The sequence below is a fragment of the Papaver somniferum genome, unplaced genomic scaffold (genome assembly GCF_003573695.1).
Source record: "Papaver somniferum cultivar HN1 unplaced genomic scaffold, ASM357369v1 unplaced-scaffold_115, whole genome shotgun sequence".
NCBI classification, from domain to species: Eukaryota; Viridiplantae; Streptophyta; class Magnoliopsida; order Ranunculales; family Papaveraceae; genus Papaver; species Papaver somniferum.
Window position 1 is genome coordinate 3,699,528 of NW_020620492.1, and position 14,788 is coordinate 3,714,315.

Consider the following 14,788-nt stretch of genomic DNA (forward strand, 5'->3'; position numbering starts at 1 on the left):
TGCAAATTAGCAGAGGGGAGGGATTCAAGAAGATACTCTCACATGCTTATGCAGTTCCTTGTAGGGAAGAAGAAAGAGACCCAATTAGTCGTGTCATAGCTGGATACGGAGCATCGCCTCTTATGCAGACTACACACTAGATTTCTGCGTCTAGTGAAAAAATTCTCCTGCCACCGGCAGTGTATTGGTATCAAACAAACAATAAAAAAAAGAATAAGTTGGTAAATTCTTTGTGGGTATTATAGTTATAGTTATTCATAATATACTGATTTCCTAGTTAGTATTACAAGTTAATGACTTTGGCATTTACTGCCTGTTTCTACTATAAGTAAGTAGTATATTTTGTTTTAAAAGATAGGAGCAAAAGTGATATTGACAAAGGGAAGGTCGACCTTTTAGTCCGTTAAGTTGTTGTATTTTTCCTTTTGACATATCTTCAATCTATCAAGCTCCCCCCTCAAGTTCAAGACCTGCAGAAATAAATTAACCAAAACAATTTAGACGTCACAAAAATATCTAAAATAGCTAAATAAGGAAAAAACGGCCAAGAGTTATTTCATGTCATAAATTTGGTAGAAATTAGATTACCTCCTCTCGAAGCATATGAGGAAGCTCATCTAATGAGAATAAACTATAAATCTCTTGCAATAAGTTTCGATCTTTTATACAAGACCACCTCTGTGGAGGCAATGAAAGCAAAAATATAGTTTGAACTTCTCTCCATATATGAGAACGGTCGACCATAACCATATGTTTAAATAGTTGAGTCTCACAAACTTGTTCCAATACCTGTTACGGAAACCCATAAGACGAGGTGTAATAACACTTAGATATATATGAGTCTTGAAAGAAATCATAAACTTGGAGGGTAAAAATAATAGAACCGAGAAAAACCTTGATCTCTGGCCCCGTCTGTCCTCTCAATTCAATCCATTTGGTAATTTCTGCAAAACTGGTAGGGAATGATGTGACGATAAGCGATAGAACTTCTTGAACATTTGTAACATCAGACGACTTAAGGTTAACAGGAACATCATCCATCAAGTAGTTCGCAACATCAAGCCAACTCTCGTATCTACAACTCTACAAAATGCAATTATGTTAATACAAGTTAGTGCAACCAAATTAATCAAGCATACAACCCAATATCAAACACAAATTTAGAAAACAAATTGCTAAACCATACCCAAATATTTAACAAAGATGGTGTTTTTGGAAGCTTTGAGATGATCATGAACCTGAAATATGATGAATGAATTTAGTATCCAGAGCCCAAACTAAAAGTGGATGCGAAAGGTTAAACAAATGCATTAAACCATCTTAACTTGATTTTATTTTTAGTTGGTGTTTGACAGATTTAGAGGTTTCAAACCATTATAATCGTTTTTTTTTTTATAGTAATGAATAAATTGTGTGAAAGAGAAAGATGTTCATACCCCCTAAGTTGTATTTAAATGGTATTCATGGCCTTCCATAAAAGTGTTAATGGAATCCAATGAGAAGGATACTTAAATCGAGCAACATCTAATATCAACACCATATCTCTTCCAGCATGGTACCCACCAATTGGAGAATAGTGACCTCTTCCCGTCTGAAAACAAGCATGCACAACATTCCACTAAGCTAAGATACTAGAAAATACGATAACCAAAAAATACAAGTAGTAAACTGATTATCTGCAATATGGATTGAAAAATCTAATAAGCATTATGGAGAAAAAAATCTCACCGGTACCAATGTTACAGAATAGACAGCAACCACACTTTAGAAAAAAAAAATCTTACATATGACGAGTAGTTGTAAAGTAAGTGTCTACTACTGTTCATACCTTTAGAGAAGGTTATGGGTAAGAAGAGGCATACATTACCTGGCTTAGAGTTGGTCTGTGGTACGAGGTTATCATGTGAGACTTATCATTTGACGTACATGACATGACACATTTGCGAAAATCATCAATAGAGCTTTTGTTTGAGTAAAAAGCTTCAACATTGGCTCCGGCGCAACGGGCCACAGATACAGCTTTTTTAAATGGCAATCCTTTGCCCATAACTTTCTCTAAAGGTACCCAGCATTCGAACATGGAATCGTCCCACCATCTCCAAGCTCCTGGGAGAAATCCCACAAAATGGAAGATAAATGTTAGAAAAACAATACGATTATTATCATGATTCATAACTCTAGGGTGGTTCAATTACAAGCGCATTAAAGACCATCGACAAGCTGGCCAGTCCACAAAATGCAAATTCCGACTGTGTCTGGCAGGAAGAATGTAACTTGAAAAATCCTTCCATTGTTCCATTTTGAAGTGCTTCTCCAAAAAGTTTCTGTCAAACCACAAACCAAAAAATGGTCAAAATTTTGAAAATATAAAGTACCAAATCTTAGAAACAAAACCAAATAAAAATGAATAAAACAAGTGTACTCCAAACGGTCATCGTTATAAGAAAAATTTGATGGTAAATAAAAAAATTATTTAGAGAAAGGCAACAAGAGCACAACGAATTACAGTTACAAAGACCATCAAGAAATGAACAGCAAAAAAAAAACAAAAGCTACTGCGGAAAAAAGAAAACCCTAGGCATTACACCTGCATACTAAGACAGAAAAAACAAAGTGCACAAAGAATTACGACTACAGCGAGAACGAGAAGCATTTTTTTTTTTTTGATCGGTCACTTTTTGAAAAAATATTAGTTCTTGGGTTTTGCCCATGGACAGTTTATTCAATCTACCTTGGCCACCGGAAACCAGTAAGGATATTAGGGAAGCCTACTCTAATTTAGGATTTGAACATAACAAACATGTATACAACAAGCATATTTATTTTGCTTTTCAAATTTGCATTATCGAACTCAACTGAAAAAACCCTAATATTTTAAAGAGAAGACAAAAAATTACCTTTCCTTGTGTGGCAGCCAACTCAATTGCAGGTGGAGACGGAAGAATTCTCTTGTATAAACTAGCCCATGCCATTCTAAATGTCTCTTGTTAGAGAAATATTACAATCACCACTAGCTGAAACTGTTCTTCTCAGCTTGTTCTTCTCACCACAAAACTTAAAAGATACTACAAATTACTGAAGATAACTTATTCTTTATATTCTAAAATAAGTCCTCTATTGTTGTTGATGATTTTAATTCAATTAAAATAAAATTCTGGTTTTTGTTTTAAAATAAGAAAGAATAAATTTAAAAAGTAAATAAAATTTGATGATTTAATTAAGATATTATACCCCCTGACCTAAGTTTACAACAAGCTATATACACGTTCCCACTTTCTCAATTTATGATACGCATGTTTCGAATATTGTTAGTAGTGGTAGTGACTCTAATTTTGGTAGTAGAGTTGTGATTTAGGTATCTGTCAAATTGCTATTGGTGGAAAATCTCGAAAAAGTGCAGGTAATACAGATTGGAGCAGCAAGAAGCTGAATGTGAAATCCAAAAAACGAAAAATTACCATTCCAGAAGAGTAGACGAGATGCAACAAAAAGGTACAGTTTTCTGACCATCATATATAGTTGGTTTCTTCACTGAATATAAGAACTCAATTTTTTTAGACCAGTCCAGATCTGGGAAGAAGAAGAACTGTCAAACAAAAAGTGGTGGTGGTGGAACAGAAAACTGTCCAGGATTAAGGCCAAGGCCGCCGTGATAGATAATGACGAGGAGGAGGATGACCCATATTGAACTCATCTGATGATTAGTGAAGGTACTCCTTATGAACAATCACAGCCCAAAATCAAAAGTCTTAAACGGCAGTCTAAGAAGAATTCTATCGTTGCTGAATATTGGAAGAAAATCCTCAATATACCAAGTCCTTCCATTTAGACATTTGAATTTGAGCGTCAAAACTCTAAAGTCTTACGTACATGAATCTCTATTCTCGACTAAATCAAAACATTAATAACTCTCAACTGTTAAAGAAGGTGGATCCATTGGAGGTTCCGGGAGTCAAAAAGAAAATACTCCCTCCCTCTTATAGCATAGGCTGATTTCATATACAAATTACACATGAAGCCAGACTATTATTTAAGACGGAGGGAGTAGCTTCAAACCTTATTGGACAGTCTGTCGGTGTCATTTTCTCGTTTTTCTACGAGTAAAATATGAAAGTAAGGTCAAGATTCATAAAATACAGAGGGTTGTGCCTACACGTTTTTTACTTAGTTAATTTGCACGAGAATTTTTGATGGGGTGTTGCCTTCATTGTTTGTCGTTTTATAAATCCACTACGTGGTACTAGTGGTATTCTGTTATTATGTTGGGATGACCAACCTTAGAATTTACCAAGAACTGTATACAAACTATATATAGCTATGTTAATTAATAAAGTAGGGAAAGGCTATATACTAGTGGTACTACACATCTGTAGTTGTATTCTACGGTACCAGCATATGAACAGTCATAGTACTAATTAATAATGCTAGAGAAAGGCACTGATATTTCTTTCACAAGTTCTATTCTTACACCAAATTAACAAACCGAGCATCCCCTTTTATAGGCGGAATTGCATGAGAGGTTAGACTATCGTAGGATGTAGACACCTGACCTATATGGTGAGTCAGCCACACATATTTTTGACACATTATATAACACTCCCCTTTGGATGACCACCATTATAAGTATGTTGTCTCGTTAAAATCTTGCCGGTAATATCCGATAGGACAAAACTCAGATAAAAGAAAAGGAGTATAACAAAAATCTTAGAACAGTGTTGGACACGCATATGCTGCCTCTTAGAGATGACGACATACACGTCACTCTTAGAAATGACGAAATTATTTTCCACAAATACAAGATTAAAACCATTCTTTACAAGAATGGAACCATAAATTAAGTTCATACGAATATCCGGAACATACAACACATTTGTCAAAGTCACTTCCTTGCCGGATGTGAACTTCAAGATCACTTTTCCCTTGCCCATAACTTTTGATGTTACTGGATTACCCATGTATAGTGGTTCACTGTTTTCTACTTCTTCAAAAGCAGGAAACATACTTTGATCAGCACAAACATGGCGAGTTGCACCAGTATCAACCCACCATTCATTAGTGTTGTTTACCATATTTGTTTCAGAAACAACGGAGCATATGTACTTATCCTTAGAACCAGACCCAAGGTTCAAGTTATGAAAGTTTTGAGTAATCATAACAACCAAGTTAAGTTCTGGTTCATCTTTGACAAGAGACGCTTCAAACTTGTCTTTCTTTTTCTTCTTATTGGGATTTCCATTCTTTGAAAGACATTCTATAGCGTAATGTCCCGGTTTGCCACACTTGTAGCAATCTCCATCGAATTTCTTTTTCTCTGACTTGCTCTTTTCCTTGCGAGAGCCATTGTTCTTACGCTTATTTTTTGTTCCATCAGATCCCTCTTCAAACATGTTGACTTTGGAGCTTTAAATCGTATTCACGTTACCAAATAACTGATTATGAATCATGATTAGTTAACCACAATTCTTTACACAAGTTGCAAAGAATATCTTTAAACAGAATTAAAGAAAGAGGCAAGAAGAATAAAGAACAGAAACAATTAAACAAACAAACAGTGTGCATTGAGGTGAGTAATCTCTTTACTTAAGACATTTAATGCCATGCCCTAGATGCTGATGCAAGTAATGGCATATGTCTCCAGCATTCAATAATATCTTTGGTGTTCTTCAACAACACTTTGATGAACGCCAAAAACGAACGCAGATTGATGTAACACAAACTCTCTTTTACGGACTCTCAAAATATCAGATGGAAGAACCAAATTTTGTGTCTCAAACTCAACAGGATAAAGAGTGTATATAGGGTTGAAACATCACCTTTGCTAACAGTTGCAACTGCTCCCAACCGTCACCAATTGAAAACTTATGACTGTTACTAACACTCACATAATTTGAATTATATAACGGTTCCAAACAGTCACTTATTCGAGCTATTTAATCTGGGCCATTGGATCATGTATAATTGATTTGGATTGATCCGCACCATTAGATGATAACTGCTGGATTTTATCTAGACCGTTTGAAAACTATACCAAAATAATGCATAGTAGAAAGAAAAAAGTTGTAACCAAAATCCTAGCGGACAAAAAAATATAAACTATTCATAAAAAAGTGAAATAAAAACCCAAACCTATAGAAACAAAATGTGTAACTATCCATCTGACCTAGAGAAGCAAATCGAAACAGTGCTAAAGAGAGAGATTAAGGATAAATATGGTCTATTTTAGAAAATCTCGTTCAAGTTTACCTGATATTTCCTATAAACTTTAAGGTTCTTATACTTGAATCTTCTTAGACTCTTACAATCTGCTGGGTTTGCGAAATCAAGTCATTCAAAGATACATTTTATTTTTGTAAAATGAGTTTGCAAATCTCAGATAAGATTACCAATTTCTGATTTAGGGGTAGGTTTAGAGTGCTTTCTTGAGGTCCAGTTGAGGAGAGAAAAGACGAGGAAGGAGCAGAAAGAGAGGCGGAGAAGGAGATAAAGAGTGAATTTTTTTTCTCTCTCTACTTTAGGATAAATATAGGTTGAGGTGAGGCATTTGAACAAAGCAATCATATTTTTAGATTAAATCCCAAACATATAAGGTGGAATATCCACCAAGGAAACGAAACTATTGAGATGTTGTTGTCTAAGTCAATAAAAGTCTTTATACAACAACATCTTGACTTTAGTCAGCCAAACAGTAGAAGCATCGTTTTGTTTAAGTCAACCAAATTCCAAAATCAACGGCATTTGGACTTTGGTCAACCAAATTCCAAAATCAACAGCATTTGGACTTTTGTCAACGACACTTTTCGGTATGCATTTATTTCGCGAAATTTAATTTGTGTTTTTTTGTTACGTCTCATATAGCCTCTTTTCCACTAGTGATGGGAAAGACATGGGAGGTCATAAAAATATGTACCACCCTACCCACTAAGAGTTGATCATTAATTCTTAAGAGTTCTTTTCGAAGTTGTTCTTGATGTTCAGCATGCATCATCTGTTGTAAGACTTCTTGTATTTTTTGAGGTAATTTTTTTAGTCCTTCTGGAATATGCATCCGGCTATAATTTTCCATTCGTCTCTCTTGTGGTATATTTTGCTGTAGTTGTGCCAGTAAAAATGTATATTTCAATGTCTGTCATGATTCCACATACTCTTTCACTAAAGAAAGAAAATTTTGTCTCATTTATCGATGGATTGGATCTTTCTAACACTTCGTTATAGCTTTTGTCGATTTTCGCAGTTCTGGGCATAATCCATATATCAAACAACAAATATCCCAAGAAGGAGAAACTCCTAAAGTTGAATTAGAACCAGCTGCAGTTAGTTGCATGGTGGACATTGCTCAAACCTGCAAAATAAAGAAAATAAGACACTTTCAACACCTTAACATCAGCACTATTTATTCAATTTTCAAAATCTATTTCCTCGTCGTGAATGAATTACAAAAAACACATATCAATGGATGCAATTCAATTACATAGTAAGTTGAGATTGTATTTCCTTGATGAAAACAAGATACTCTTGTTACCTTGTAATTCAATTCATGCAAATAAAGAATGGTTAATTGGACTTTAGTACTCAGGGTTTGTCCAACACTAGGCTTTAGTCTAATATTTGTCCAATGTTAGGGCTTGGTACCTGGACTGGATGTTGACTCTAGTTGACTGTCTATGACCTAACTTTAATTAATTTGTAAAATAAAAATTTGTAAAATACTGAGATTACGAGTCTAGCCCTGAGGTGCGTCTAAGATCCAATGGTTAAAAACAAAATCACTATACAGCTCGGTTGCAAAAAACCAATAACCCTAATACTTAACTCTTTCCTTTTCCTTCATACCTAACTCAGTCTTCGTCTTCTTCCAGTGCCTAAATTCTGAATCCCTCACTCTTAGAAACTCACATATCAATTAGAGATTGGAGTCACAAAGCCATTGGATCAATTACTCTCCCAAATCAAGACCTCAATTTCAATAAATTGAAACCCCTACTTCTAAATCAAACAAAACCCTAATTTAGTGATTCAAAATCAACATCTCAATGTCATTAAATTATATAGTAATTCTCAACATCTTAATAATTAATTAAGTCAAAAAGTTTGAAGTTATATTTGACACAAAGTTTCATAATGACTTTTAAAAGCAAAAGAATATAGTAATTTATTTATTTTCTGAAACAATTTTCTTTTACTTATGACTTATGATACGACTTCTGGTTCTGATTACCAAAAATACTTTTAACTTCAAACAACATTTTTTGAAAAGTATTATGGTTCAGATCATTAAAAACAATATGATTTTGTTGTTTTGGGTTGATTTTATTAATTAGTTCGAAGACGATCTAATTTTGTTATTTTGGACTGATTTTATTAATTTGTTCGGACCAAAACTACATTGTGAACCTACTAATTTTTTGTATAATTTTATTTTGAACTTATAATTTTTTTGCAACCATATTTTTGATTTGTTTACACTGGCTAAAATATAATAAATTCTTGAACTTTATCATCTTAATGCGAGAAAAAGGATACTTTTTTTTGTCCAAAGTCTTCATTTTAAATGAACAATCTTCATATGCTAATCCCTTGCAATATGGATTTTAAAGAATTGTCTTAATTTATGAATCTAAAGGATCATCGAATTGAGTTAAATTGGTGAAAAAAGCAGAAAACAATACTACCCCTACCACTACCCTCCACCCACCACCGCACCAATTACCTCCACTACCCCACACTACCACCCCCGCCTTCGTTTCTGGAAAAACAATACTTTCACTTCACTTTTTTATTTTAAACCTAAAATATGCCAAATTGAAAAAATGAAGTATCTTTTTTCCAAAAACGGGGAGTAATGGAGTATGATTTACTAACACACACGAGAAAAAAATTAGTTTAGCTAAGAGACACCAACCAGTACCATTTGGGTCGATGTTGAACATTGCATGGGCCTATGTGGGTGCGGAGAAAATCTGGCTTCAAAGTCCAACCTTATGTCTGTAGAAGGCCCAAGATCAAATTTGGAACCTACTGCTAAAGACGCATCTTTTCACTCTTACCATAATCCGCAACCGTAATTTTCCGTTTCCCAAACGAAAAAAACTTCCGAATTGCAATCTTTTCTGATTCTAGAGTCTCATCATAAAGCCTATATATATCTGTGAACGAAGGTACTGGTTCTCACGTTCACCTCTGCGGTTTTTTTTTCTCTGCTCATACAAATTAGTTTTTTTATTTGCAACCCTAAACTGATAGGATATGTCGACTTCAAAGATGGTAACCTTGAAGAGTTCTGATGGAGAAACTTTTGATGTTGAAGAATCCGTTGCTCTTCAATCTCAAACCATTAAGCATATGATCGAAGATGATTGTGCTGATAACGGAATACCTTTACCCAATGTAACAAGCAAGATTTTGGCTAAAGTTATTGAATACTGCAAGAAACATGACGGTGATGCCGATGAAAAAAAGAAAGATGATGAACTTAAGAACTGGGATGCTGAGTTTGTTAAGTCGATCAAGCTACGTTGTTCGATCTTACTTTGGCTGCAAATTATCTGAATATTATGGAGTTGTTGGATTTGACTTGCCAGACTGTGGCTGATATGATCAAGGATAAGACACCAGAGGAGATCCGCAAGACATTCAACATCGAGAATGACTTCACCCCTGAGGAAGAGGAGGAGGTCAGAAGGGAGAACCAGTGGGCTTTTGAATGATCCAGATGATGATCATCTAGCTAGGGTTTCTTTTCTTTTCTTTTTGGTTTAATTTATGTGGTTTCTTTTATTATGTGGTAGTCCAACAGTTTTTTATTAGATCTCATCAATATGATTTGCTTTCTTAATTATCACGTGTTTTAAGTTTATTTGCATGTGTTTTAGTTTTGCTTCAGTAAAGATTAGAGATTTTAGATTTTGTTGAATTGAATTTAGATTTTAGGTCATCCTTAACATGAACTCTATTCCTTAGTGCAAATTGTGCAAATTATATTTGTAGAAGACAGAAAAAATTGATCAGATGTCAATAATCAAGTTCTCTATGGCATTTAAAAAAAGGATAGCGTGTGAGAAGGTAAGCTGGGAACATGGGGCTGGATATGATGGTGATCAAAGTATTGGATACTTATGGAGCGAAGACCTTGTCAGTCTCCTAGAACCGGCTTCTAGTGCGAGTTGTAAGAACCCCTCAAAACCGACAAGTACTGTTCATTCATTCCCTCACGATGAGGTATAGAAACATCGTTATGATCTTTGAAACAACAAAAATCAGAAACCAAACATTGTCTTTGGGAATTTTTGCCACGGGTTAATAACATAAACATACAAAAGGTCAATGCGTTGCTCCTAAGCTCCCTCGCAAATTAGTTCCTTGAGAGGATATGTGATTGGATGCCAGTTTTCTCATCCCTGCCTCTCCCTCTCTTAAACCAATCCAATAGATTTTGCAGTCCAGTGAAAAAACTATTATGTTGCCTGCGTTTATTTTTTTTGTGCACGAACCGCCGTCTTTTACGTACGTTCTATGAGGGACTCTGAATACAGTGTCAATTCGTTTTGTTCATCTTTTCCCTCCCCTCTCCCTCTTCAAACAGTAACAAGAGGCAACTATTTTTCTTATGAGATAAATGTTTTTACATTTATCCTCGGATAAGGGTGAAGCTCCGTAGTAGGTAATTCTTGAATATGGGTATTGATTAAATTTGTGGCTTATGAATTCAATTGTAATGGTGCTGGTTACAAATGGTGACATGGATGGTATTTGTTACATCCATTATTTGATCGTGGAAAGAGTTGTAATATGTCCACGGTAATGGCCATTATACGGTAAAATTTGTTTATGCACTAGTCTTCAAACTTGGATACCCACCATTGAAGTTGCTATGTGATACCCTCAAGTTGAACTTGGGGTTAAGACTGGTGTTGTTTGCACGTTATGGGATAAAAGGGTGCAGCAGGGTATAGTTCTAGGGCTTAATTACGTCGTTCCTTCTTATGATAGGAGATAATGCATGGGGCTTATTTGATCAACTACATCATCGTAGTAGATGCAGTTTCTGTGGTTCACATAAATCCTCAAAGCTCTGTGTTGATGCAAAGAACAATTACAGTATGTCGCAGACTATTTCAAAGAGACTTATATTTGTGCTCGTGTTTCCTTTATTTGGTGCTAGCAAGCCGTGTTCTGAATATTTGCAGCAGGAATTCAACTTATCTTCGCTGAATCTCGGGTTAGGGACTATAGAAAGTGGTGATAGTTTTCACTTGGGTTTGTCAGGAGATGCTTGTTGTCGTTAATGGTAGTGAGGACAGAATATACAAGCAGTGGGGAGAAATTCTTCAGGACGCAGTATTGCAAATTAGCAGAGGGGAGGGATTCAAGAAGATACTCTCACATGCTTATGCAGTCCTTGTAGGGAAGAAGAAAGAGACCCAATTAGTCGTGTCATAGCTGGATACGGAGCATCGCCTCTTATGCAGACTACACACTAGATTTCTCTGCTGTCTAGAAAAATTCTCCTGCCACCGGCAGTGTATTGGTATCAAACAAACAATAAAAAAAAAGAATAAGTTGGTAAATTTTTGTGGGTATTATAGTTATAGTTATTCATAATATACTGATTTCCTAGTTAGTATTACAAGTTAATGACTTTGGCATTTCGCCTGTTTCTACTATAAGTAAGTAGTATATTTTGTTTTAGAAGATAGGAAGCAAAAAGTGATATGACAAAGGGAAGGTCGACCTTTTAGTCCGTTAAGTTGTTGTATTTTTCCTTTTGACATATCTTCAATCTATCAAGCTCCCCCCTCAAGTTCAAGACCTGCAGAAATAAATTAACCAAAACAATTTAGACGTCACAAAAATATCTAAAATAGCTAAATAAGGAAAAAACGGCCAAGAGTTATTTCATGTCATAAATTTGGTAGAAATTAGATTACCTCCTCTCGAAGCATATGAGGAAGCTCATCTAATGAGAATAAACTATAAATCTCTTGCAATAAGTTTCGATCTTTTATACAAGACCACCTCTGTGGAGGCAATGAAAGCAAAAATATAGTTTGAACTTCTCTCCATATATGAGAACGGTCGACCATAACCATATGTTTAAATAGTTGAGTCTCACAAACTTGTTCCAATACCTGTTACGGAAACCCATAAGACGAGGTTGTAATAACACTTAGATATATATGAGTCTTGAAAGAAATCATAAACTTGGAGGGTAAAAATAATAGAACCGAGAAAAACCTTGATCTCTGGCCCCGTCTGTCCTCTCAATTCAATCCATTTGGTAATTTCTGCAAAACTGGTAGGGAATGATGTGACGATAAGCGATAGAACTTCTTGAACATTTGTAACATCAGACGACTTAAGGTTAACAGGAACATCATCCATCAAGTAGTTCGCAACATCAAGCCAACTCTCGTATCTACAACTCTACAAAATGCAATTATGTTAATACAAGTTAGTGCAACCAAATTAATCAAGCATACAACCCAATATCAAACACAAATTTAGAAAACAAATTGCTAAACCATACCCAAATATTTAACAAAGATGGTGTTTTGGAAGCTTTGAGATGATCATGAACCTGAAATATGATGAATGAATTTAGTATCCAGAGCCCAAACTAAAAGTGGATGCGAAAGGTTAAACAAATGCATTAAACCATCTTAACTTGATTTTATTTTTAGTTGGTGGTTGACAGATTTAGAGGTTTCAAACCATTATAATCGTATTTTTTTTATAGTAATGAATAAATTGTGTGAAAGAGAAAGATGTTCATACCCCCTAAGTTGTATTTAAATGGTATTCATGGCCTTCCGTAAAAGTGTTAATGGAATCCAATGAGAAGGATACTTAAATCGAGCAACATCTAATATCAAACCATATCTCTTCCAGCATGGTACCCACCAATTGGAGAATAGTGACCTCTTCCCGTCTGAAAACAAGCATGCACAACATTCCACTAAGCTAAGATACTAGAAAATACGATAACCAAAAAATACAAGTAGTAAACTGATTATCTGCAATATGGATTGAAAAATCTAATAAGCATTATGGAGAAAAAAATCTCACCGGTACCAATGTTACAGAATAGACAGCAACCACACTTTAGAAAAAAAAAATCTTACATATGACGAGTAGTTGTAAAGTAAGTGTCTACTACTGTTCATACCTTTAGAGAAGGTTATGGGTAAGAAGAGGCATACATTACCTGGCTTAGAGTTGGTCTGTGGTACGAGGTTATCATGTGAGACTTATCATTTGACGTACATGACATGACACATTTGCGAAAATCATCAATAGAGCTTTTGTTTGAGTAAAAAGCTTCAACATTGGCTCCGGCGCAACGGGCCACAGATACAGCTTTTTTAAATGGCAATCCTTTGCCCATAACTTTCTCTAAAGGTACCCAGCATTCGAACATGGAATCGTCCCACCATCTCCAAGCTCCTGGGAGAAATCCCACAAAATGGAAGATAAATGTTAGAAAAACAATACGATTATTATCATGATTCATAACTCTAGGGTGGTTCAATTACAAGCGCATTAAAGACCATCGACAAGCTGGCCAGTCCACAAAATGCAAATTCCGACTGTGTCTGGCAGGAAGAATGTAACTTGAAAAATCCTTCCATTGTTCCATTTTGAAGTGCTTCTCCAAAAAGTTTCTGTCAAACCACAAACCAAAAAATGGTCAAAATTTTGAAAATATAAAGTACCAAATCTTAGAAACAAAACCAAATAAAAATGAATAAAACAAGTGTACTCCAAACGGTCATCGTTATAAGAAAAATTTGATGGTAAATAAAAAAATTATTTAGAGAAAGGCAACAAGAGCACAACGAATTACAGTTACAAAGACCATCAAGAAATGAACAGCAAAAAAAAAAACAAAAGCTACTGCGGAAAAAAGAAAACCCTAGGCATTACACCTGCATACTAAGACAGAAAAAACAAAGTGCACAAAGAATTACGACTACAGCGAGAACGAGAAGCATTTTTTTTTTTTTGATCGGTCACTTTTTGAAAAAATATTAGTTCTTGGGTTTTGCCCATGGACAGTTTATTCAATCTACCTTGGCCACCGGAAACCAGTAAGGATATTAGGGAAGCCTACTCTAATTTAGGATTTGAACATAACAAACATGTATACAACAAGCATATTTATTTTGCTTTTCAAATTTGCATTATCGAACTCAACTGAAAAAACCCTAATATTTTAAAGAGAAGACAAAAAATTACCTTTCCTTGTGTGGCAGCCAACTCAATTGCAGGTGGAGACGGAAGAATTCTCTTGTATAAACTAGCCCATGCCATTCTAAATGTCTCTTGTTAGAGAAATATTACAATCACCACTAGCTGAAACTGTTCTTCTCAGCTTGTTCTTCTCACCACAAAACTTAAAAGATACTACAAATTACTGAAGATAACTTATTCTTTATATTCTAAAATAAGTCCTCTATTGTTGTTGATGATTTTAATTCAATTAAAATAAAATTCTGGTTTTTGTTTTAAAATAAGAAAGAATAAATTTAAAAAGTAAATAAAATTTGATGATTTAATTAAGATATTATACCCCCTGACCTAAGTTTACAACAAGCTATATACACGTTCCCACTTTCTCAATTTATGATACGCATGTTTCGAATATTGTTAGTAGTGGTAGTGACTCTAATTTTGGTAGTAGAGTTGTGATTTAGGTATCTGTCAAATTGCTATTGGTGGAAAATCTCGAAAAAGTGCAGGTAATACAGATTGGAGCAGCAAGAAGCTGAATGTGAAATCCAAAAAACGAAAA

The 14,788-nt window shown here is 34.9% G+C and overlaps 3 pseudogenes; 1 reads left to right on the forward strand and 2 right to left on the reverse strand.

Moving 5' to 3' along the window:
• Positions 1 to 395: 395 nt before the first annotated feature.
• On the reverse strand, positions 396 to 2,972 carry LOC113329183 (annotated as a pseudogene).
• Positions 2,973 to 9,226: 6,254 nt separating this feature from the next.
• On the forward strand, positions 9,227 to 9,704 carry LOC113329257 (annotated as a pseudogene).
• A 2,027-nt stretch (positions 9,705 to 11,731) lies between these two features.
• Positions 11,732 to 14,307, reverse strand: LOC113329184 (annotated as a pseudogene).
• Between the last annotated feature and the right edge of the window lie 481 nt (positions 14,308 to 14,788).